This window comes from Sinocyclocheilus rhinocerous, unplaced genomic scaffold (genome assembly GCF_001515625.1).
Source record: "Sinocyclocheilus rhinocerous isolate Xijiao unplaced genomic scaffold, SAMN03320098_v1.1 scaffold718, whole genome shotgun sequence".
Lineage (NCBI taxonomy): Eukaryota > Metazoa > Chordata > Actinopteri > Cypriniformes > Cyprinidae > Sinocyclocheilus > Sinocyclocheilus rhinocerous.
In genome coordinates, this window is record NW_015650007.1 from 73,704 (window position 1) to 100,434 (window position 26,731).

Consider the following 26,731-nt stretch of genomic DNA (forward strand, 5'->3'; position numbering starts at 1 on the left):
CTGACAGTTTAATGAAGCTGAAATGTATCATGAATGAATTAACACTGCAAAATTATAATAGCATAAATAATGTTATGAACTTGGTGTTTGAAATCAGGTTTTTTTAAATATACAAAATATTGAAATGTTGGAAAAACTGCAAAGATAAGCTACTTTTAAATATGAAAGAAAATTGCCAGTAGGTGGCAGCAAGTGACTGTCTTAACAAACGAGTCTTTGAGGTATTTATTCAAATGACTCGTTCAGATGGCTGATTCATTTAAGAATGAAGCAAGTGCCGTTATGAATGGACCAAATTCAAATGAATGTTTACGCTTATAGCAACTTCTGTGTTTGTCCCGCTGTATCGATGACAGCACGCACGTTGTTAATGACCAACGTGATCTCATGATAATTCGTATGTATTTTACGTAAAATGTGGTTCTATAAAACGTACAATTACGTAAGTTTTTACAGGCACTAAAACGTACAATACTTACGTATTTTCAGCATTTAAACGTACAAAACTGACGTATTGACGACACCTAAAAATGAATCCTTATGAATATTGAAATCACGGCATTAATTTTATTAGTTTTTAGTTGTCATATGAATTACCTTGTTTTCAATTGCATTATTAAATTGTTTACTCATTTACTTATGAAATGATAACATTTCGTTTTGTTGTGTGATTTCTGCTGCCAGCTCGTTTCCAAGAATATGCCTACATAATGTTAAACAAGACTTCACTTTAAACCTTAAAATAAATAACATTTCCGCAATCGTTTAACCTTTATTTGACATGTAATGTTTACTTTGATTGTCATGGGCCACAAAAGGCGTTTTCTCCGACATGCTGTGACTGACAATAGAACTATAAAATACACCAAAAACGCAACATAATAACTAAAAATCTAAATTGCGTATTAATAAAATGATAAAAATGCATATTCGTTATAAAATGGGTAGGTTTAGGTTTGGGGGTAGGTTAAGGGGTCTAAAAATCTAAATCGCTTATTGATAAAATAAAAGAAATGCATTGATACTAATATCTTGATAATATAAAAGATACGTAAATATTTGTATGTTTTTTTAGCTAAAAATACGTAGCGATTTGTACGATTTAAACGTTGAAATACGTCTAAATTGTACGTTTTAGCATTAATAAAAACGTACAAAAGTGTACGTTTTGTGCTTGTAAATTTTACGTATTAATACCTACGTATAAACATGAGACCAGGCTGTAATGACGGCATGCGATGAATGCTCAGGTAGCATCATGTAGTCTGACATGTTTCTCCTGACACAACAAGATTTTATGAGTCAAAACTGCATAATCTGACACAGTGACTGTCGTAACTGACAAAAATTTTATGTAGTCTGAACGGGGCTTAACCCTAAACCAAACCCTAACCCTAACCATAGTAAGTAGTTGATTAATATTAGGCTACTCAGTATTTAAATGCATAATTACACTGTAACATGGACACCTTAAAATAAAGTGTAACCAATGTGCAAAATATTTATGAATTCTTTACATCATAAATATGTTATAGTTCGGTTTTATACTTTTATAGATACATTTTAGATCTCTTCTAAACATGTTTTTGCTGTGGTGAATTTTCACTGCATATTCAGAAAACTGCTGTGTCCCATGGCAAACTAAATACATATTACATGAAGTAATGGTTAAATGATTACATAAATGTTATTCATTTTAAGAATTTTAAGTGTAGTTTTGCTTAAAATTGTCTTTTGGATCAAAGTAATTAAAAGAGTCAAATGTGATTAATACATTTAATGGACTAAAATCTAATTGATCATGAAATAGAATATCAATACAGAAGCAATGATTAATTCCATGAATTAATAGGGATTTGTAAACATTTGTATGTCTGTAAATATGTTCATATATACTGTAAATAATTTACATTTTATATATCAGTATTTTATGTTTCAGTGTATATGCAAATTACATTGTAAGTATGAATACTCATGAGATCACGTTGCACATTTAGAAAGATCTGTTTGTCTAACAGTTCCTCACCATATTCTGTTTGCCTTGTGGGACAAAAGTGTCACAGTTCAGACTCTCAGGGGATGCAGGCATTTGCTCAAGGGATTGAGACACAGTTATAGCAAATGCACTAAATACCCACTGGCAGAAGTCTGTTATATTTTGTTTTGCCATTTATTTCTGTGAAATAATTTGTACTTTTGAATGGGTGGACATTTTGATTACTGAGTCATTACATACTTTGCTTTCTTTTTTCTTTTCTTTTTTTCCGTGAGGAAAAAAAAAGTAAATAATTTATTTTATTTGAATTATTTCTCACACCAGATTAATATAGTATATCATGCATTTCAGATAAACTGGATTCTAAATGTCATGTAATAACACAAAAGGCTTTGATTAGTTGCTTTATATGTCAGTCATGTGATGATCAAAATGCTACTGCAATATACAGTATCAGCGTAAATCTTGCCATTGCAAATCAAAATAATATTTTTTCATACTCCCATGACCCCATAAAGATAACTTGAATTTTAATTATTTGTGTCTGAATTTCATCTGAAATGCACATGTATTTCTGCTTGGCCTGCTTGACCCTTTTCATCAAAGAGAGATCAGAAACTTAATGTGTGTAGTGCTTTTACCAACTTATATCTTTCGTAGTGTGACAGAGTAAGGCAAGGAAAGGACAGGACATTGACTCATATCTATAATTATACACTATTATAATCATATAATATTTCTTATAATATCTGATAAAACCTGCACTGCAGTTGACAGAATAACTATATGATACTCCACTTGCCATTCAACTGCAGGTAGCAGTATAATGATACAGCACTCAAAGTACTTGACATGACATGCTGTGAAAACAGTCCTGAAGAAAATACATTATTATTGCACCCCATGATTACATTATTCCTCACATACCATAAAAGAACATTTGAATTCAAAACAAGTATAACACACTCATTGTAGAAACGTGAAATGCATCTAACTTAAGCAGTGAATAGATTGCTATTGAGCACAAGCCAACTCTGATATTGGCCAGTTTATAGATTTGAGGAACTGAGACAATGAAAAAATCATCCATTGTCGCTTGTCTTTGCTTGTGAATTTGTCAATGTCAGTCCAGCCTCATTATTTCTTAATCTGTGAAATGAAGCAAAATCAGGTTCCTAGTCTAGATGAGCCATAAGTGCAAGAAAAAGTAACTGTGTTTCAAAAAATGTACTCATGCCATTATTCCTCTGTAATTTGATTGTGTTGATTGATGTATCTAGGTATAATACATGTAAAAATAAAATCTATTTTCTTTGAAATTATTCAAGAGATTTAGCTATACTGAAGTTACATTGGTTGGTCATTTCTGTTATGCACTACATTCTCATGTCACCATTAATGTCTTTCATATCAGACGCCCCAAATTCACTATAATTTTATAAATTATTTATAAATAAAATAATTATTTTTGTGTCATGGAATATAGTTTTAGGAGTCTTTTTATGCAAGAATGTATTTGTTTAGGCTTGAAATATGTGTTGTTGTTTTTTTAAATAAAGATAACGCCTATTTGAAAATTTGCTTCATTTCGAAGATATGAGCTCTTCTTTGGTCTCATTAATCTATTATTTGATCCAGAGCAAATAGTTTTGGCTTAGGACAAAGTCTCATAACGTTATGTTTTGTATAATTTTAATCCTGTATATCAGAGTGCTGCCTTTGTAGCCTACTTTTGACTGAATTGCCTAGCAACTTGATAGTTTTGTTCATTAAATAGTATTATTCAATAAAAATATTTTATATAAATAATAGCAGCATTTAATGTATTTAGTACTGAGAAACGGTGTGTTTGTGTGTGTGTGTTTGTGATGGTGATTTTAGTTACATTGTTCTGCCATTAAATGGCGACAAGAGACTGTTTTTATGAGTGAGTCAACAGTAAAGACTTTTATATTGAAAGAGACTGAAACAGAGTTGCAAACAAGGAAGTTATTTTTACTTTAAACAACTCCTTGTAAGACACAGCCAACAAATGCACTGAGCAGCGCTGTCATCAGAAAACACCCTTAACAGATAAAAGGATAGTACAACAAAGATATCGCTTTCCTCAATGTTTTATTGTGAATATGAGATTGAACTGAAGAATGAATGCTGTATCAGATGCAGATATTCACACTCAGTACATTTCTGTCTCATAATACTCTACATAATACAGTGAGCTTTTAATATAGTAATACAATAAGCTTTCAATGAAGCAACTCAACGCTCCTTCTTTACTTATTCCAAAGTGATGTTTTCAAATTAGTAAAGGAGGCCTGTGCTCAGCTGTTAAACTGTCAACTTGAGATTTGAGTCCGTGGCAGAAGAAAGAAGAATGTAGTTCTGCATACAGAATGTTTTTTCAAGACAATCAGTGGTTGTTTCTTTCTTTCTTTACACACTTGTGCCGTCGAACTGTTGTATAAATGCAATAATTTTAAAGCAATTTAATAATGGTATTATTTTTAACAAATCTTGTTGAAATCATGAATTATAAGAGCAATATCACACTCATACTGGTGTGATATCGCTCTGTATCAGCATGGGTGTGATTACATACGGCTTCAGCCGTGCTGATATAGTGCGATATATCACACATGTACGGAAATGCTCAATTGCTTACTCTTTTTTTTTTTTCTCAGTTACTTTGTCATGTTGGATATGCTGATTTTCTCGCCATTGTGTTTAATTTAGTAAAGTTTAAGTTTATTAACTTTAAATGACTGAATTTGACAAAAGTATGTTTCTGGAAGTTGTCTATAGAAATACAACCTTGAATTACTGTAGAATGTACAATCCAAGCATCTTCATTTTTAAAAAGCTGGAGAGTTCAAAAGGTAACGCAAAACAAAAACGGGTTTACACAACATGTACATGCATCTTTAATGTTGTAATGGGTGTGTTGATCAAACTGTCTGTAAGAACATTATTTTCCCCCTGAAAACAGCCCTACAAAGTGCTCTCTGCTTTTATCATTTCAGCAACGATGGGGTCACCTAGGGTTCTGCTAAATATTTCCGTTCACCAGTAGGCAGATGCATAATACCATAATGGGATCTGCACTTGTCTTATAATGAAACTTCACTTTTCATTCCAAACTCTGTATCAGCTAACCTCTGGGGTTCTGGATCATGGCTTCCCGAGGAGCGTACAGAAGATTTGTTTCCCAGGAGAGCTTCAGACAGAGGGCAGAAACCTTCTCAGATCACCGCTCATTTCAGACAGACAGCTTCTGCATACTCAGAGACATCATACTTCAGAATGTGCCTCAAGTATGGCAGAACTGATCTGCAGCGTGGTAATATCTTCTCCACGTTCTTACATTCTGCGTTCAACATTGTTTTTTCTACAAACGTGTGAGCAATCCTAACAATCATGCAGGCTATCATGATTCAGACCAGCAAGATTCCAAGAACAACATTATTAATTTACAGGATGGCGGAGGTGTTCTGGGCTTAGGAGCCCATCATTTTAGGAGCTGGGAGGGCGATGAAGCAGGCAGAAACTATTTCTGTGATGATAGGCATCAAGTAGAAAAAATGAATTATTAATCACAAGCATTTTGTCCCTGATGCCCGGAGGAAAAGGCGACTACTGCTAACACAATCCCCATCTCATTTATTTTTATAGAAAACTTATTAAAGTATGTACTTGAGATCAAATGGTTAGTACTAGAGGAAGCACATGGAAATAATGAATGTCATCAACAGGGTCTGAGTGTTTGTGGCTCTTAACAAGCAATCAGAAAAGTGCTGCAATATGCATCTGAATTATGACTGAGCTGAGATTGGGCTTCTCCAGTTATTTTATTATTTAGCTCTAAGTTCATTTCGTTAAGATATTCACGCTGTTAGAAACGGAGAGCAATAATGAGGGATTGACACAATATGTTCCAAATGACCCAATTGTGAATCATTGTTAGTGCCATTTCAGACAGCTGCATATATAATTGACCTAAGGTTATTCTGCTGCATAAAGTTATGATACTTTGCAATTTGTGGATGTAAATGAACAATTTACAGCTGTATATGCGGTTTTATTGGTAACACTTACAATAAGAATCAATGTGTCAACAATAGTTAATGCATTACCCTAGGTATCAAGAACTTCAATTACTACCAATTTTACTGTATTTTTAATCAAATAAATGTGGCCTTGGTGAGCATAAGAGACTTCTTCCCAGAAAAACAAACAAACAAAAAACAGCTTAAAACTTTTGAACAATAGTGTACATAAAAATTAACAAAACTTTATAATACATATTACTATTTGTTAATTATTTAACACTGTTGCCTTAATTCATTAAAGTGTGTTAGTACACGCATACATTGGTCATCATTATGTGTAAACTATTGTATTGTAAATTTCTCCTTTTGGACATGTCTCAAGTTGCCAGAAATGTGCTGTGGCCATCATAGGTATTTCCTGCCGATGAAGAAATAGTGAACTACAGTCCGCGGTCAGCAGAGTTTATAGTCAACGCCATTGGCTTCATGAGTTACGCTGTTCTGCCAGCGCCCTGCACTCACCCAGGGGAGATGGGTGTCTTTTTGATATAACGGCATTATCTTTTATATGTCCCTGAATGCGAGATCTTTCTTCAAAAATGCTGGCAGAGGGGACACACAATATCTGAATGTGCCTCCTGATTTTACAGACAAAGTCTTCAAGGTGGACAGTAATATTCCACAGGACATTTCGCCCATGAGTGGCTTTGAGAGAAAAGATCTTTAATCTCTTTGTAAAGTTTAATCAAGGTGAAATTTCAAGACACTCCTCTGAGCTATTCTGAAGTGAATCGCTTTGACGCGACAGGATGGTTTTTATTAATAAATGCCATCTTTAATTGAAATCTCAATTTATCACTGCGAGAGCTATCTGTTGTGCCGCAAAACCGCGACACAAGTGCCGTATTGAAATCATTACATAATTAGGACAATTAAATAGGTAATACATTCAGCGCTTTACTCCAGGGACAGTTACATTTCTGCTTTTCTATCGCCATATTTTTTTAAATGACTCAGTTTTGTTCTTGCAAAGAGGAGATAAGGCTAATTGGACAGTTGAAAGACCCGTGAATTGATGATATGCTTATGTTGCTCTTGTTTTACTACGTGGCCTGCATTAATGCGTTTTGAAACGTGCCTTTTAGGTTTCCTGAGCCTGCACAGTGACCTTGGTGTCTTTTTTCTTCTTTCCCTCTTTATGTACACTCTTAACAGTCTGAAATGGGATTTGAAATGCACTGCATTATGACATGCGAACAGAATGTGTGAGCTGACCCTCTCAGTTCATGGAAACATTCGTATTATGACTCACATTCAATTATCAATCCAGCCCTTCAGAGAGGCTCTCAACAATAGATCAGTGAGCACAGAATGACCGTGAAAAGCTTTGTTCCTACTTACCTCTAAACGTGGAAAGTCGGCAGAGCCTGCAAGACTTCTTTGCCATGGCAATAACCACCTTTTGTGCTGCATGTTTTCTCTTATTGCAAGGAAATATTCTGCACTTGGCACGATAGGCCTACGCACACATACATGTTGTTGATGCTGCACGTTGACATTGCGAGACACCTCAAGCTTACATTAACAAACACCCCAGTTTCCACACACTATTAAAGATGCATTATTTCCTCAAGCGAGGATTTTACCCATCAAAACTAAACCTTGCTGGCCGAATTGAAGTCAGGAGCCAGTGGCTTGTGTTGTGTCGTATCATGTCTGTTGACCGTAAGTGTGTGGAATCAGTGGTTTATTGTGTGAGCCGCAGTGCAGAGCAAACGCAATGGACTGAGAGAGTAAGCCATGAGCTGTGACTACGCTCTTTGTTAAACACAGTCAGGGGAACGTGGTCGATTTAGCAGAGCAACTCCGGGTTCCCACAGCACTTTATATCAAACGGAAAGATTAGCACTTAACAAGCAGTTGGGAAAAGGACTTTTTTTTCCCCGCTTCATTCATTTATCTTCAACACTGCATGTGTAAAACCAATTATAACATCCATTTTACAATGATTTTTTTTCATGCACATTTTGTAACCCTTCTCTACAGCTTAAATGTGACCCTGGACCACAAAACCAGTCATAAGGGTCAATTTTTTTTAAATTTAGATTTATTCATCATCTGAAAGTTTTTTTAATATCCTAATGATTTTTGGCATAAAAGAAAAATTGATAATTTTGACCCATACAATGTGTTTTTGGCTATTGCTACAAATATACCCCAGCGACTTAAGACTGGTTTTGTGCTCCAGGGTCACAAATGACCATATGAGCATAGAAACTAGAATATTAAAGCATCTCATTCATCTTTTATAACATGCACTGTTTTATAAATAATTATTAATGTGACACATGTATGTGTCTTTAACTATGTTTTTGTGATTACCAAAGATGAGTTTTATGAGATAAAATGAGTGACTGCAGGGGGACTTTAATTTATTATCACTTGCCATATTGAAAATCGGGGCAAAAATCTTGTAAATCTTACAAAGATTTTGTCTCATTTGCATAAACATGTGGACACAATTCATTGTTAGTGAAGGTTTTTGCTTGTAAGATAAACTAAGCAAAACAAAAAATAACATATTCTGTTCATGTTGCATTTTAGTTGATTTATTATTGATTATAGGACCACTGATTTAATATATAGTTTGTCTCTATGTAAGACCTTCAGACTCACAGTAACATCTTTCTTAGCTGAAGATTATATTAACCTAACACTTTATTATGAACTATGTATTAATGTGATGCAAGTATCTCTCTCAGGATCATTCACAAAAATAATCCACTGTTTAAACTTAAAAAAAAAAATAGACTGTGCTGTTCAACACTAGTCTGCTTGAAGGATTCCTTTTTTAAATGTTTAGTTTCGTCATTATTTCTAAAAGACAAAAAAGAAATGTATTTACACACACTCACAGACAAATTGCAGTTCATAATGTTCTTCAGCACCAAACGAATCACATGCCTTTAAAGTTTAGGCATATTTCTCCCAAAAGGACCATTTTTAAAAAAAATTTTTGCTGGAAGACTGGACATCTGTGTGCCCACTGACAACACAAAGGGGCAGATAAGGGTCCTTTTGCAATGTGAGGAGAGAAACCGCACTGATATGCCATAGCAGTCTCTTCCTGATGAAGTGTTGGACTTCAAAGCAGATAAAAGTCAGAAAGGCTCTGGACCACTGGTAGATATTGAAGTGCTTTCATGAAATACTGCTAAGGGACTTGTGGGTAATGCCTGTGGAAAAAACTCAATACAGAGCTGGAGCCCATAATATAGGTTGCTGAATATATACGAGGTCTATGTTAGAGGTCTACTAAATAATACAATATTTGCATTATTAAGATGCAACCAACCTGCTTACCGTGAATTCCTTTTAGACCATTGGTAATAATGCTGGCATTACAAAGGATATTGATTTTTAACCAAACATAGATCCTGCTCTCTGCGGTCAGTGTCATCACAGTAAGGTCACTTTCAAAATCCTTCACACTCGCTGTCTGGAACAAATTACCAACCTTCACCTGGAGATCCATTGATCCATCTTCAAAAAAAACAAACAGATTCTCTTCCAGGAGCGCTTTGCTAACTAACTAGTGTCTTTGCACTTTTTGCACTCATCTGTAGCAGCACTACTCATCCCAATTGGATACATTGATTCTAGTATAAACTTCATCTGTAAGTCGCTTTACATAAAACCGTCTGCAAAGTATGATCAGTAAAATCTTACTCAAGGTAGATGGCATATTTAATTTGACATGAATAAAAAATATGCTGCAAGTAATAGACGTACAGTCCGTTTAGAAGATAAAAAAATGGTGTAGAAACAATTTTCACTTAAGGTGACCATGCATCCTCTTCCAAAACAATTCCTAGCTGGGATCTCTAAATTGCCTAAAATATCTCTTTTTTGTCTTTGTTTTCCTGTTGGCATTCTCTCTACAGTCCTCATGCATTATATGTACATGTATTTGCATTGACTGTTCTCTGTAGATCCCAAATTCTCACGTCACGATCGGTCGATTATGTACAATGCCTGCACACTATTGGTCAAACTACTTTTCAACCATCAACAAAGTCAAAACCCGGACATTTTAGGCAATTTAGAAATGCTGGCCAGGACAGAAAAAAAGATGATGTATTGTCACCCTATAGTTAGTACATATAACAAAGAATTACTAAGAAATGAAAGCAACACATTGAAATAAATGTAATTTGTAAGAAATTATGAAATAGAATTTTGTGTAAAACATATACCATCAATAGTTTTTTTTTTGAAAAATCTTTTTTATATATCTTAATTAACATAGATTTTAATGTTAGCTGGAATGTTTTGTCTCTAGAAATGTTTTGGAAGGAGGTATTTGCAACATTTTGTTGGCTGAAATATCAATACCAAGGTACACAACAGTACAGCGTATTAAACATACTGTACTTTTACAGCTTTGTTAAATATATATCCAGTTAAACATGGTATCAACCCTGACTAATGTCTAAATTTGGTTAATTTACATTCATTTTATTAATATTTGCATAGCTCAAATACCCAAGTCTATTGTGCATCCATCCCATGCGGCCTCTCCTAACTAATTGTATCTAATCTAGTATGTAATTGGCAAGACGAAAGTTAATTTCTTTCATTTAAGAATAATTATTTTGATGTTCCAAACTTTATAAGAAATGTTTGATACAGCTGCACTCTTTTCATTTTAGTCGGTACGTCTCAGCGTGAGATTGTTTTTTTTTTTAATCTGTATTATGTATTTTTAGCTGGACTGGAGGGGGTGGAGGCAGGCAAGAAATATGGTTGCGTTCTTCTCCACTGCATGCTTGTCGTGCGCCGCTGCTCCAGCTCTCCCCAACTCACTATATGTTCACCCCGATATGCACCCCGAGGCAATGTGCCTTTCATTATTTCTTTTGAAACTTTCATCTGAAGTCTCCTAGGGATTAGCCCTCTTGATTCCTGACACAGTCGATGAAAAACAAGCCTTATACACTGGGAGGCTTTCAGCCAGTGCAGCTACTCTCTCTGCTCCATCTCTCACAGCTTTCAGCCATGTCAGAATTCCTACACAACAAGTGGGCTGTCTTTCTTGATTTTCCTAATGGCTTCGGTGATCTCTTATCATTTGGAAGAGAGCTGGGGGTTTTAAAACGCTCCGTCTCTTTCTATGTTAATGAATGTAACAAATCTTTACTACTTAACACCTCTGAGATTTTATCAGGGAAACTGTGGTCTGTTCACGGTCATGAATGTTAATAAGCCCTCTTACCTCAAGTGCTTCAGTGCCTCAGCCCTCTCAGATGGTCTTTACAACAACGCTGGGACTTACAAAGATGACGCAAAGTTTACCAAGTTTCAAGTATGGAATTGTAAGTGCTGGCTTTGACTGCAAGCTTTCTGATTGGCCAAGCTGAACCTATGCTTTTAAATATGAATTGGTGTTCTTCAGAGATTTAAAGGGATAGTTCAGACAAAAATGGAAATTCTGTCATCATTAACTCACTCTCATGTTGTTCCAAACCTGTATGATTTTCTGACTTCTGCACGACACAGAACGTGTGCAAATAATGAAAGTCAATGGGGTCCAAGTTGACTTAAGCCCTATTAGAACAGTATTTTTTCTCATGTGGACGTCTGTAAAAATTTATTTACATGGCACCTCAGTGATAAAACTCATGGATTTGGACAGTGGAGAAGTGAGTTCTGTGATTGTACGAACTCACGTGGCCAGTCTAATGATTGTCTGCTCTAAATAAAATGTCATATGCTTGGAATAATAAGAATAAATTCATATTTAATGATATCCTATTTATTATTTGACTGTTTAGATCTCCTGTTTAAAAATAGGAAAATAGATGTGTTATAGTTGAAATGGTTTTCTGTCTTGTATTTTATCTCTCAAAATGATGCGGAGATTAGCAGAAATAAGTTAATGCAACCTCTTATTTACATAAGCTAAACATAAAGCTGATTGGTTTATTATGTGTATGTATATAATTGTAGGCCTATAATACTTATTTCAAAATTGTATTGCATACCTGTTGCTGGCATAATTAATGACCCATTTTAAATGTTTGTGATTTCTTCCCTTTCTTCTTTTTGTTCTTAACAGTTCCCACTCGTTGTGGTGGAGCAGTGATGAAATATTGTTCTTGTAAATACTTTTCAGCATTTCAGTAATAAATATACATGAAAATTACAGCGAAGTGCAATAGTTACCGTACAGGGTTTGGCAACGGTCAAAAAGGATTTAAATGGTAAATTTTGAACTGATTTCTTCTTGTAAACTCAGAAATGTGGATTCGAACGGCAATTAAATGACCACATGACCTTGGTGTTTGTCAAAACACAGTAGGTAATTTGACCTGGGATTTTTACACGGGTGGTGGAAGAAAAACACAGATATTCTGGATTCTGACAGCACTAAAGTTACAGACTAACCCCTGTAAATATTGAAAACAGCTGATGTCCCTATGAGAAACAATGGACATCCAAATCGGGCTATACTTGAACTGTATTTAGGCTATTGGTTTCCTGTAGGATGTTTTACTATTTTTTCTTGGCAACCGCAGTGCTCCTGAGAAATCTAAACCTGTACGAATGCGAATGTCTGTGATTGCTGATATTGTATTATCCCATAGTTTTTTGACTAACCTGAGCTACCATTTGCACACTAACCTTACATATGCTGCACTTTTCAATAGACGAATGGTGACTGAGGAAAAAGTAGGCTAATATAATAAAATTAATTTAAGAGAGCCAAAAATGAGGATACATATCAACTAAGATACATATATCCAAAGTTATGTTATGTACTCTAGATGGCGCAGTCCAATAGGTCAAATTCAATATGACATAATGACATCATCACATGGCACAGCTGATTGGTTCTTTTTGCATCAGCAGCCAATGAGCTTGCTGCTCAACATTCAAATACTTGGCTAGTGCTTGCTGTAGCAATTGCGGCATGTTACAGAAATCCTCCACCTTCCCCAGCTCCACCTGTATAGATCTGCTATACGGGGTGATTCATGTATGCTATATGGGGGTTATTTTATATCTGTTATGTGCAGCAGCAGTATTTCTTACATGCTCACAGCAGCATGTTGTGGATGTATTGGCAGTAGCGAGTCTCGGTACTTGCTCTGCCGCAGCAGCAGCGTAGCAGATCTATTCCGCCAAGACCAAACACATGAACATTGTCATGTACATTATCATAGCAATCCCTCCGAGAGTTGTCATGATAGAACTAGATTTATCTGTTTGTTATAAGTAGCCACTTCTTTAAACTCATGTGAAGTTTATTTAAATAAGGTTTTGATAATTAAAAAAAAAAATCATTAAAAAGATGTATGATGCATGCAAGCACAGCACATAGCCTTCTGTAATGCCCACATTTAGAAAACACACACTCCCAACTCTTTAATAACATGCACCATCCAAATTGGTATATAAAATCACAGACGTGGGTGATAATAACACAAATGTCATTTAGAGATAACTAGTCCCAATCCAATTATGGGTAGTGTTTTTGATGGTTTTTGTCCACGCATTCTTCCAAATAATTTCTTTTGAGGTTAAGTTTATCACAAGAGAATTTGGTGGAACTATCGCTCTAAGCACTGTGTTTGAAGCTGCCCATTTTTTGCTGCTTTCTTTTATTAGGATTTTCACTATGTTGTATTTTGCAATGAAGCAGGTGGAGCTAATCTATCTATTTTGCCCTTCAGTTATGGTTTACTGTCCAGGAGACTGGACACGAGTGTCTCCAATAATCTCTTAATTAGGCGATGATGGACTATTCATTTAGTATGCAAAGCTGCAGATCCCACTTCTCTCTGAGCAAAGCCCCCTTTCGCTGTGGCGGCTGAGCCAACGCTAATGATCTCAGCAAGTGGCAGCAATCCATTGCAGTGCTTGTGGATGTATTGGCAGTAGCGAGTCTCGGTACTTGCTCTGCCGCAGCAGCAGCGTAGCAGATCTATTCCGCCAAGACCAAACACATGAACATTGTCATGTACATTATCATAGCAATCCCTCCGAGAGTTGTCATGATAGAACTAGATTTATCTGTTTGTTATAAGTAGCCACTTCTTTAAACTCATGTGAAGTTTATTTAAATAAGGTTTTGATAATTAAAAAAAAAAATCATTAAAAAGATGTATGATGCATGCAAGCACAGCACATAGCCTTCTGTAATGCCCACATTTAGAAAACACACACTCCCAACTCTTTAATAACATGCACCATCCAAATTGGTATATAAAATCACAGACGTGGGTGATAATAACACAAATGTCATTTAGAGATAACTAGTCCCAATCCAATTATGGGTAGTGTTTTTGATGGTTTTTGTCCACGCATTCTTCCAAATAATTTCTTTTGAGGTTAAGTTTATCACAAGAGAATTTGGTGGAACTATCGCTCTAAGCACTGTGTTTGAAGCTGCCCATTTTTTGCTGCTTTCTTTTATTAGGATTTTCACTATGTTGTATTTTGCAATGAAGCAGGTGGAGCTAATCTATCTATTTTGCCCTTCAGTTATGGTTTACTGTCCAGGAGACTGGACACGAGTGTCTCCAATAATCTCTTAATTAGGCGATGATGGACTATTCATTTAGTATGCAAAGCTGCAGATCCCACTTCTCTCTGAGCAAAGCCCCCTTTCGCTGTGGCGGCTGAGCCAACGCTAATGATCTCAGCAAGTGGCAGCAATCCATTGCAGTGCTACTGTGGGGCCACATTAATCTTGTGGGTGATTCGTTTGATGAATGACCCTAAACTAGAAGTCCTAGCAGATTCCACCCTAATTATGCTGAGGGTGCTCCACCTGGGAGGTGTTCGGGGACTCTTTGCAGACTCAGGGATATGTCGCCGCTCTACAGGTGCTTTTAGACATTGCTCCGGTGGAAATCCGGTGGACCCTTTGGGAGAGATGACGTCACATGTCCTGGGGCTACCAGCCAGAGGTGAAGATGATGTATTGGACCTGTCCCTCCCATGTGCCACCTGGGCAAAAGCCTGCGAAAGTCATCAATCTGAGGGACATCCCGAGAAGGGGTCATTAGAGGCCTTAGATCTATTACAAGCTGTTGCTACTGTGGGGCCACATTAATCTTGTGGGTGATTCGTTTGATGAATGACCCTAAACTAGAAGTCCTAGCAGATTCCACCCTAATTATGCTGAGGGTGCTCCACCTGGGAGGTGTTCGGGGACTCTTTGCAGACTCAGGGATATGTCGCCGCTCTACAGGTGCTTTTAGACATTGCTCCGGTGGAAATCCGGTGGACCCTTTGGGAGAGATGACGTCACATGTCCTGGGGCTACCAGCCAGAGGTGAAGATGATGTATTGGACCTGTCCCTCCCATGTGCCACCTGGGCAAAAGCCTGCGAAAGTCATCAATCTGAGGGACATCCCGAGAAGGGGTCATTAGAGGCCTTAGATCTATTACAAGCTGTTCTGAATCTTTTTAAACTATTTGAGAGATCTTTCGCTACCGGATTGCTTTCCGGGGTGTTTTTGCCATTCCACTGGCATTCAATTGCTTCTCTCTGTTGCTCTTAGTTGTGTTTGAAGATTGAATGCTCAGCAGGGAAAGTGTTGCATCAGCTGAAGTTCTGGAAAAATAAATAATATACCAATGTTCTCTTGAGAGGCAAAGGTGAAGAATCTATTCTCCTTGAGTGGATTTTTGTTCTCAAAATTAGTCGAACAAACAAATGTATGTAATTTTCAAACCTTTATTACGCGATTTAGAGGTCAATGTTACAGTGCAGCTAGAAATGTTCTTAAGTTACTCGCACATTTTTTTTTCTTCAAATGTCTTCACTTTCCAAGTTTTAAGTCTGTCGTTCTCAGTGATATTTGTTTTGTTTTAGTAGAGTTTTGTTTTTAAGTTCAGTTTCCAATCTAAAATTGGGGGACAATCATGTTAAGTCAGATATTAAAATACTGTATTATACAAATCATAACACTACAAACTAAAAGTATTCATTTTAAAGGTGAATGTAGTCATCACAACTTTGATATTTGCTAAAGATTACGTTTAACAGTTTTATTAGCATACATAAAAATGAACTTGTGAGTTAAGTGATGGCAAAGGTGATTAAATGTAATAGTAGAGCAAATGAGCACAAAGAAATATCCAGTATCAGCCAATGTCAAGCAATTGTCAAATGTAAATAAACACTAAAAATTAAATTAAAAAGTGAATTTAGACATCACAACATTATAATTTTCAGTTTGATAAACAGATAATCAGTTTGATATTTGCTAAAGCTTACATTTATTATTGATGTGTTATTAGTGTATTTAAAAATTAACATAATTAAGTGTTAAATGACAGCAAGTGATTAGCAAATAAATCACTTACACAATTAATGTTCAACAATCAACCTCTATATATCAAACAATAGGCATAAAATAAATAACATTATGTTATTGGTCGATAACCCATGTGGTACCAATGTTGTGCATCACTTATTTGATGTATTTTACCTTAACTGTTATTGTTGAGCTATAAATGTGATCTTAAGACTGTCTTGACCGTCTCTGAATAGATTCTTGTCAAATCAACTAAGATTTTTTAGTACTTTTTTTTAAAGATATAGACAATGATACTATAGCGCAACGAGCAATGTAATCTTAAAACAGTCACTCTGGTCGTTACCCTGCAATTGAACAGTAGTCTTAACAATAGCTTCTGAGAGTTTCATTGCCATTCTGTTGTGCTACAGGAGTCTGAAGGATCTGCAGGAGAACCTTAATGAGAAGAAAAGCCTTCATAAGGGGGCTGATGTCTCCAGGGCAAAGCACGGCCTAGCGGATGTCCGCAGGGAAATTCTTTGACCTCAAGTTTCTAGTAGCGAGATGCGAGACTCCCCATGGCCCCTGATGGTTATCCTGCCCGTTCTCTGCGGTTTGCCGTGCTCTTTCTCTCCAGAGCTCGTGACCCCTTCAGAAGTCATTTTGATTCTCCTTCCCAGCAACCTGTCCTCTGTGACTTTTTATTTCAGCTCAAATTTGTCATCTCTCATTAACTTTCGGAGTAATGACATTAGGATCAATAGGCTTTTACTCTTCCAATTTTTATCATGCCTGACTGAGGAAATCATTCATTATCTATTTTATGTTTCATAGAACACAACTATGCTTCTTGGAGATGTTTCATTTGTTTGTTTTCTTGTTGATTACACAGACGCTGTTGACAATATTACAAATTCAATCTCCCGGCTTTCCCTTCGCAGTCAACCGAATTCCTGTGTAGTTAAGCCCCGCAAACAGCACCGTTGCATTGCCACTATCAGACAGATTGATTTAATTGCATTCACATACAATAAAGTTAGGATCTAAAAGGTCAGCAGGAAATGCTGCAAAGCCCAAAGGAGCAATTTTTTTTAAAGAGGCTGGTGAATTTAATACACATCCATCACTTTTTATCATCTAATTAGTCCTCTGCATGGCAGGCTGTTCAACATGGGAGGAAACAGCGGTATTGATTCGATAAAGGCCTGGTATCTATCATTTCACTTGTTCATTGACAGACTGCCCGGCCATTTCTGACTCTGTCTTTATAGTGTCAGCAAAGCGCTCCTGCTTGTTGCACTATTGCCTTACAAAATTGTTATCATCCCTCTGATGTCACAGGAATAACAGTTTCCTGCGTGAGGCATCGGTTGTAACCCAGCACATTTTTATCACCCTGATGCAGTCGTGCATCTTGGGTGTACACAAAACTAAAAGCAACCAAAGAGCATCGTTTCATATCCAGCAATTTGGAATACTCATAGAAGGGATGTGGAAACTGTTATATTGCTGACATTTCTAAATTCAAGGGCTGAATTTGAATGACTGCATGTGTCAATATTACTGTGGACAAGATGATTTTTTCCCCTTAAAGTGTTAGTTCACCCAAAAATGAAAATTCCGTCATTAGTTACACACCCTCATGTCGTTCCAAACCCGTAAGACCTTTGTGCATCTTCAGAACACAAATTAAGATATTTTTGATTAAATCCAAGAGCTCTCTGACCCTCCCATAGACAGCAAGGATTCTACCACGATCAAGGCACGGAAACGTAGCAAGGACATCAGTAAAATAGTCCATATGACATCAGGGTTCAACCGTAATTTTACGAAGCTACGATAATACTTTTTGTGTGCAAAAAGCGTGCGCATGCTGAACGTAAACAACACTGATTACGTTGATTACGTTCTGGGGTACTCTCCAAAATGACGGAAGACGGTTCCTCGGGGAGAAGGATTGTTGAATAAATCGAGCGCAGCGTTAGTTCAGTCAGGCCACGTAGGCATAGTGCTGCGACCCGCTGACGCAGGCAGCTGTCAAATCGCTCCAATCACTACCATTCTCCTATTAGATACGGGACATATATACGTGGCATTACTGCTCGGTAAGTATGCTCAAACTGCTCGCAACCCTCCCTCCTTCCCCACTATAAGCATGAGCATATTACTGTGCACCTCCTGGTTGTCGTCTTCTTTTGTTTCAGATCACTAAGGCTTTCAAGTCCCGGCTGGCATGGACCTCACTGCTGAGAGACACTCATCCTCATAACCAGCTACAGTATAGACGTCCCACTGCCACATCTACACGATTACCACTGTTCGCTTTTAAAGACATTACTAAGTGTCTTAATTGTCTATGTATTTCCAAGCTGATGGTTCCGGGGGGTTAATGTTGAAGCTCTTGTATGTTCAATTAATTTTGGAGCAAGAACCCCCATAAGGAACCATACCGCCAAAGATAAATTGTGTTTCAATAAACTCAAGTAACTTGCCAAAGTGGTCCTGTCTGAAATTATGTTATTATTGTTTTCTTTGTGCACAAAAAGTATTCCTGTAGCTTCGTAAAATTATGGTTGAACCACTGATGTCACATGGACTTTTTTACCGATGTCCTTGGTACGTTTCTGAGCCTTGATCGTGGTTGTATCCTTGCTGTCTATGCAGGGTCAGAAAGCTCTCGGATTTAATCAAAAATATCTTAATTTGTGTTCCGAAGATGAACGAAGGTCTTACGGGTTTGGGATGACATGATGGTGAGTAATTAATGACAGAATTTTCATTTTTGGGTGAACTAACCCTTTAAACCAGTGTTTCCCAACATTTTTCTGCCGCGGCACAGTTTTGATAAGTAAAAATATCCCACAACACACCACTAAGCAAAAAAAAATAATTTTTTTTTATAATTAAACAATGCGTCGTCAGAGTTGGTATTTAGGCTTTATATATGATCAGACACTTGAACTTAAAGGGGTCATATGATGCGATTTTAAGTTTTCCTTTCTCTAGCATCATATGACCCCTTTAACATTTTCTGAAAATCAGGCTCAAATGGAGTTAACAAGGTTTTTGACGAGCGACAGCGGAATATTTTGTCTGCCATCAGAAGGGCAGCATCTGAGACAGTAAATTAATCGCATTATGTTTTTATCAATTTATAAAGTTTATTGTAGCTATTTGGGCACTCAGTTTTTCTTGTTGTTTAATACATCTGGCCAAAATATCATGATCTAAAAGATGAACCGCTATGCACAGGATATTTAAAACGTACAAAAGTGTACTGGCTACAACTAGACGCCAAATGCTAAGACTCTTCTCCACTCTTCATTACAAGCCTTTATGGACAGTGTTACTTGAGTAAAGAAAACGCTGCTCTTTTTCAAACATCAGTTCTTTATTTACCCTTGTATTGCGAAGAAGTAGACGTCTGTCTTCAAACTGCGCGTCGCGGCACTTCATTCTGAATGGAGGCGGGGTGTTGAGTTATGAAGTTTGACTGACAATTTGAGGATCCAATGGCGTTACGAGGTTTGGTCACATGCTCTTTTGAATGCTTTTCATTGGTTAAATATTTGTAAAACCCACAAACAGACATAACGATGACCAACAGAACTGATTTAAAATAATAACGAAATATAGGCTAATTGATAATTTTCCACAGCACACCAGACAACCTGCGGCACAGTGGTTGGGAAACACTACTTTAAACTGTACTCTGTGCTGTATTATAATCTTAATTTGTTTCTACTGTCATCCCAGGACCAAAATAAAACTGGAGGTTGAAATTATTTTGTTCTGTCTCCATAGGTGCAGTGAAATTCATTGGCGCTATCGGCTGATCACCAATTTACACTGTATAGGCCTTATAGATCTGCTGGCTTGTTCAGCCCTCTCCACATATTTCCATGCTTTTGGATGTGTGTGTTTTTTTGTTTGTTTGTTTTTTCGTGCCTCTGAGGCTGTCCGAGGTTGCCGTTTTCTCTCTCACTCAGACAGTGGAAGCATTTCTGCTTTTGCCTTGAGCTCAGCTTGGTGAGCATGTCATTTTTCTGTTTTGTTTGGTTTTCATTGGAGGGGAAGGACATGCTCACGTATGATCAAGCAATAAGAATGTCCAAAACAGAAGGCAATGGATAGAGAAGAAATATTGCAGTTTAACCATATGTTAACATTTTATATTCGTCCACTAATTACCTATTGTTAGCGCACTGAGCAATCTGTCTGCATATTCTTATTTAGCCATATTGTCGGCTCAATGTATTATCTAGGGGGAAATAACATCAGGGCTGGTTGGAAATGTACGTAAATTGCTTTAAGTGAGTTATATATTTTTTAAAAAACATAAATGCCTCAGTAAGCCTAAGCCTTAAATCAATAAGTGAACAATAGGACTTGAGGTTGTAAAATCAAATGCCCAAAAGAAAGCGACTATTAATGTGAATGAACCTTTACCTGTATTCAGTGTGAAAGGCATTAAAAAGTAAAACTATTAATTATTAGAGCAAATATTGCATATCTGTTAATGAACAGTTCCAAGAATGTAATCAAAATTGATTTACTGCTATAATCCTTCAATTTCAGAGACAGTACCAGACAGAAGTTTCCCTAAAGAGAAACCGTTTAAAACTTACAAAGCCCTGGATGAACATAGTCTTGCGTAGTCAGGCCATTTACAAATTTAAAGACAAAGTCTGGTTCACAGCCTAGCTTCTTCTAGCCAACATATGCCTACTTAGACAGGAAGAGACTGTGCAATCAGCATATTAGAATGATTTCTGAAGGATCATGTGACACTGAAGACTGGAGTAATGACTAAAATATTATTTACAAACATCATGTCAACTGGACATCGTATTTTATGTTATTTGTTAAAATTCATGCTATGCAGTTTATTGCAGTCAGTGTTGGGTGTAACTAATTACTACGTAATTAGTTACTGTAATTTAATTACTTTTCCCTTGAAAAAGTAAAGTAAGGGATTACTATTTTTCTGTAATTTAATTACAGTTACTTCTTATGTAATTGAACTTAATACTGTGTATAGACTGTAGAACATTTATACGCAATGCAATAGTGGATTTAACATCAAAATTTAAAGTCTAACCTTAAAATGCATGCTTTTTATGTACCCTTCTCACTTTAAATACTTAAGTGTCCAATTCCCACTATTAACTAGTTGGTTATTAGCATGAATATTACTGGAATATTGGCTGTTTATTATTACTTAAAAACACATATTAATGTCTTGTTCTGCAAGACCTTATTCTAAATCCTTAATCCTACCCAATTCTTAAACTTAATGAATGCTTTTCATTGGTTAAATATTTGTAAAACCCACAAACAGACATAACGATGACCAACAGAACTGATTTAAAATAATAACGAAATATAGGCTAATTGATAATTTTCCACAGCACACCAGACAACCTGCGGCACAGTGGTTGGGAAACACTACTTTAAACTGTACTCTGTGCTGTATTATAATCTTAATTTGTTTCTACTGTCATCCCAGGACCAAAATAAAACTGGAGGTTGAAATTATTTTGTTCTGTCTCCATAGGTGCAGTGAAATTCATTGGCGCTATCGGCTGATCACCAATTTACACTGTATAGGCCTTATAGATCTGCTGGCTTGTTCAGCCCTCTCCACATATTTCCATGCTTTTGGATGTGTGTGTTTTTTTGTTTGTTTGTTTTTTCGTGCCTCTGAGGCTGTCCGAGGTTGCCGTTTTCTCTCTCACTCAGACAGTGGAAGCATTTCTGCTTTTGCCTTGAGCTCAGCTTGGTGAGCATGTCATTTTTCTGTTTTGTTTGGTTTTCATTGGAGGGGAAGGACATGCTCACGTATGATCAAGCAATAAGAATGTCCAAAACAGAAGGCAATGGATAGAGAAGAAATATTGCAGTTTAACCATATGTTAACATTTTATATTCGTCCACTAATTACCTATTGTTAGCGCACTGAGCAATCTGTCTGCATATTCTTATTTAGCCATATTGTCGGCTCAATGTATTATCTAGGGGGAAATAACATCAGGGCTGGTTGGAAATGTACGTAAATTGCTTTAAGTGAGTTATATATTTTTTAAAAAACATAAATGCCTCAGTAAGCCTAAGCCTTAAATCAATAAGTGAACAATAGGACTTGAGGTTGTAAAATCAAATGCCCAAAAGAAAGCGACTATTAATGTGAATGAACCTTTACCTGTATTCAGTGTGAAAGGCATTAAAAAGTAAAACTATTAATTATTAGAGCAAATATTGCATATCTGTTAATGAACAGTTCCAAGAATGTAATCAAAATTGATTTACTGCTATAATCCTTCAATTTCAGAGACAGTACCAGACAGAAGTTTCCCTAAAGAGAAACCGTTTAAAACTTACAAAGCCCTGGATGAACATAGTCTTGCGTAGTCAGGCCATTTACAAATTTAAAGACAAAGTCTGGTTCACAGCCTAGCTTCTTCTAGCCAACATATGCCTACTTAGACAGGAAGAGACTGTGCAATCAGCATATTAGAATGATTTCTGAAGGATCATGTGACACTGAAGACTGGAGTAATGACTAAAATATTATTTACAAACATCATGTCAACTGGACATCGTATTTTATGTTATTTGTTAAAATTCATGCTATGCAGTTTATTGCAGTCAGTGTTGGGTGTAACTAATTACTACGTAATTAGTTACTGTAATTTAATTACTTTTCCCTTGAAAAAGTAAAGTGAGGGATTACTCTTATTTTTTTCTGTAATTTAATTACAGTTACTTCTTATGTAATTGAACTTAATACTGTGTATAGACTGTAGAACATTTATACGCAATGCAATAGTGGATTTAACATCAAAATTTAAAGTCTAACCTTAAAATGCATGCTTTTTATGTACCCTTCTCACTTTAAATACTTTGGTGAGTTAATAAGAATATTGGTAACACTTTAGTGTCCAATTCTCACTATTAACTTTTTATCATGAATATTACTGGGATATTGTCTATTTATTATTACTTAAAAAGCACATATTAATGTCTTATTCTGCAAGACCTTATTCTAAATCCTTAATCCTACTCAATACTTAAACTTAACAACTACTTTACTAAGTATTAATAAGCAGTAATTAGGAGTATATTGAGGCAAAAGTCATAGTTAATAGTTAGTTAATAGTGAGCATTGGACCATAATCTAAAGTGTGACCAGGATAATTTATGTAGTTATTTGAAATAATTAAAATAACTTTTTCATGTTTATCCTTGTATCATTAACGTGTCGAGGTTGATATAGGATTTAGAAAGTAATTAGTAATTAAGTAATTAAATACTTTTTGGAGAGAGTAATTTGTACAGTAATCTAATTACACTGTTGAAGATGTAATTAGTAGTAATTCGTTTTTTAGAGTAATTTACCCAACACTGATTGCAGTCTTAGATCTTAACGTTTATGCAGGCTTATAGACCAAACTACCATTTTCCCCACTCGCCACTCAGAGCTTAAACAATTATAAGTCTGTTTCAAGCATTTTTGGCAGATTTCACAGGCTTTCCCTTTGGACTGCATGCCAGAAGCTTATAGTCCAACTGCCAGCCGATCTTTTAAATATCCATGGATATTTAAAAATGAGTTTTCCTTCACTGTGAACTCTACATTACATTTTCTTGTAGCTTCTAGGCAGGTGCTATCTTTAAAAGCAACTTCAAAAAAAATATGCATCCAAATTTTTGATCAAAGAATTGCGTCTCCTACAGTGTGTGGAGCTGTATTTCCAGTGAGCATTTGTACCTAAGTTTGAGAGCTCATTTCAACATTGGAGAGTGAGAACAGCAGCACTGCCACATCTAGATAGGTGGGTGCCCTATGGAAGAGGAGCTAGCTGCAGCAAAAGCCAGCACAACATGATGTTTTCTTACAGTGTAGGTGCTGTAATGAATGTGAAGTTTGGTATCTTTGAGGAGCTCCAGTGCTGGCATGTGTCAGTTATAGTATAAACACTCTTAAAATGCCTAATCTGTTTTGTTTGTTCATTTTTTTTCACATGGCATACAGATTTGTGACTAACCTATACTGATACTATACCGAGGTGTAGGTGTTTCAGTGTTTATACACTGTAAAAAAAAATACAATTAAAAATAAACTCCTGTTGTTTTTACAGAAAGAAATTGCAGCAGTGGTTGAATATAGTAAAATGTTAACATATACTGTATTTGCAGAAAAGCCAGTACATTTTACAGTTTAAAACTGTAATAAAAAAACTACTGCTGTTAAAATCGGTTTTGTACCTTTAACATAAAATTACTGCTGCATTTTCTGTAAAATAATGCAATAAACAACAAAATAAGCCATAGCATAAAACCCTATTATGCATAACTGCTAACAAAAACTATTAAGAAAAACGTATGAGAAAATTATGTAAATGGTATACCATCAAATGTGAAGTTTCACCCAGGGAAGAATGTCGGGTTACAGGTTTTTTTTATTTTTTTACTATAAATAATTAGATGACTGGTTCCTTTTACTTCCAAAAATGGTACATTTAACGTACCTTATATGTAAGGTTGGATCTATTACGGTTTTCCCCCATATACAGTAAGGGAACTTACTGTTAACCAGTTACCAGGTTTTACTGTAGTATTTTTACAGTGTTTAACAGTTAAAATTGTTTTTTTTTCCCCTACTCATTGTACAGTTCACTTAGTTTAAAACCTATTTAAATGTGCAGGCTTACAGTATACAGAGCTCAAACATCGTTCTTGATTTTAAACAACCTCCAAAAACCAACTATGAGAAGCTTGCAGGAACTCAAATTTATCAGGAAAATGAAATGCTTACTTTTAACGGATGCTCTGTGCTGGAAGCTGTAGAACATGAGGGGCGTGATGAATGGAGGGATCTAAAGGAAGGGGACACATCGTTCAGCTCACAAGTCATCTGTTTGTTTCCCTAAAAGACATATGTCTTATCCTTGGATCATATTCAGTAGCGAAAAAGATCCATAACTTGTGATAATAAGTGTATAAATTAACATTTTGAGCATTTTCACTGTATATAGTGCTTTAATGCTTCTATTTAGGGAACTCTGTGGAAGAGGGAAAACAACATATAAAGACATTTCCATTGTTGAATTATTCAGCATACATACCACAAGAACACTGCTGAATTCCAGAAATGCGTGCATCCACCCATTCAATCATTCCTCATCTATACAGTCACTCCTGCAATCGGTGCATTAATGTGCTGTAATGTGCATTAAGGTACCTGTCATGAAGGATCACCACTGTTTGCCCAGTGCTGTTGTTGCATTGATTAGTCCTGCGTTTCTCAGGCCAGTAGAGAGCAGGCATGAGCTGCTCTGTATAGACCAAAGTTAGTGCTTCTGTCATAAAAATGGAGTCATAACAATATAAATGTGATATCAGATATAATCAAAGGAAGAAATATATTCATATAATGAGCTGCTGTAATATTCCTCTTATCAGTATTGCTTTCACTGCTGCTGGTACTGCAGGCTTTGCAGGTTGTATGAGAGTGACAAACACCCACTGCACTGTAACAGAAAGATGTGGTTGTAAATGTAAGCTCTAAAAAAAAAAAAAAAGATAATTGTTGTGTTTTAAAAGAAAATCACGTTTTGAACGTGCTACTTGCCGTTTTTTTTCTTCTAATTATTTCTGCATTTTTTTCAGTGCACCACCAAAATTTCTGCATTCTATACTTTCAACTCTATTTTCTTGATCAGAAAATATTTTCTTAATCAGAAACTTTGATTATACATAAAATTAAATAAGTTTTAGTGCATTTGAAAAACAAATTCAATAATTAAAGCCATAAAAAGTTATTTATACAATAAATATATAATATATACTATAAATATACTATTATTATATATTAGTTTATGCAGAGTTTTATTATATTTATTTGTAATATTATTAGAATATATTTCAATGATATAATAAAATAAACATCAGTATTATAAATCAGTATATCGATATTAATCCGTTAGCATCAAATATTTTTATTCAATAAAATGCATTCTATTGTGTTTTTTTATCATTTATTTTTATTTATCTATTTGTTTTTAAATAAATATGGTTGTATATAAATGTATTTTTGTTTCTTCTGATCATATTACAAGCGTGTCTAATGCTTTCCTCCCCTGTCCTCTTGTAGAAAGCGGTAGACGTAGCAGCAGTTTCTTACTGTAGTACTTTTCTGGTTTTTGGATGAGCCCACGGCTGATGCGCACATCACGTCTACCAATCAACGCGACGCGTTACGACTGCTCGCTGCACTCTCAGCCACTGAGAGCAGTCAATGAATATTTATGGCGAGGCTGCTCACTCTCCAGCGCTCAAAGTTAGTGGATTAGCAGTGGGAGGATGACTGCGT

At 35.9% G+C, this 26,731-nt stretch overlaps 1 long non-coding RNA gene across 1 annotated transcript; it reads left to right on the plus strand.

The window, feature by feature from the left end:
* The first annotated feature begins 295 nt into the window (after window positions 1–295).
* On the plus strand, window positions 296–21,398 carry LOC107711291 (uncharacterized). Its single transcript, XR_001636686.1, has 4 exons — window positions 296–307; window positions 18,854–18,860; window positions 20,161–20,165; window positions 21,326–21,398. It is a non-coding gene; the product is annotated as an uncharacterized LOC107711291 (long non-coding RNA).
* The last annotated feature ends 5,333 nt before the right edge of the window (window positions 21,399–26,731 follow it).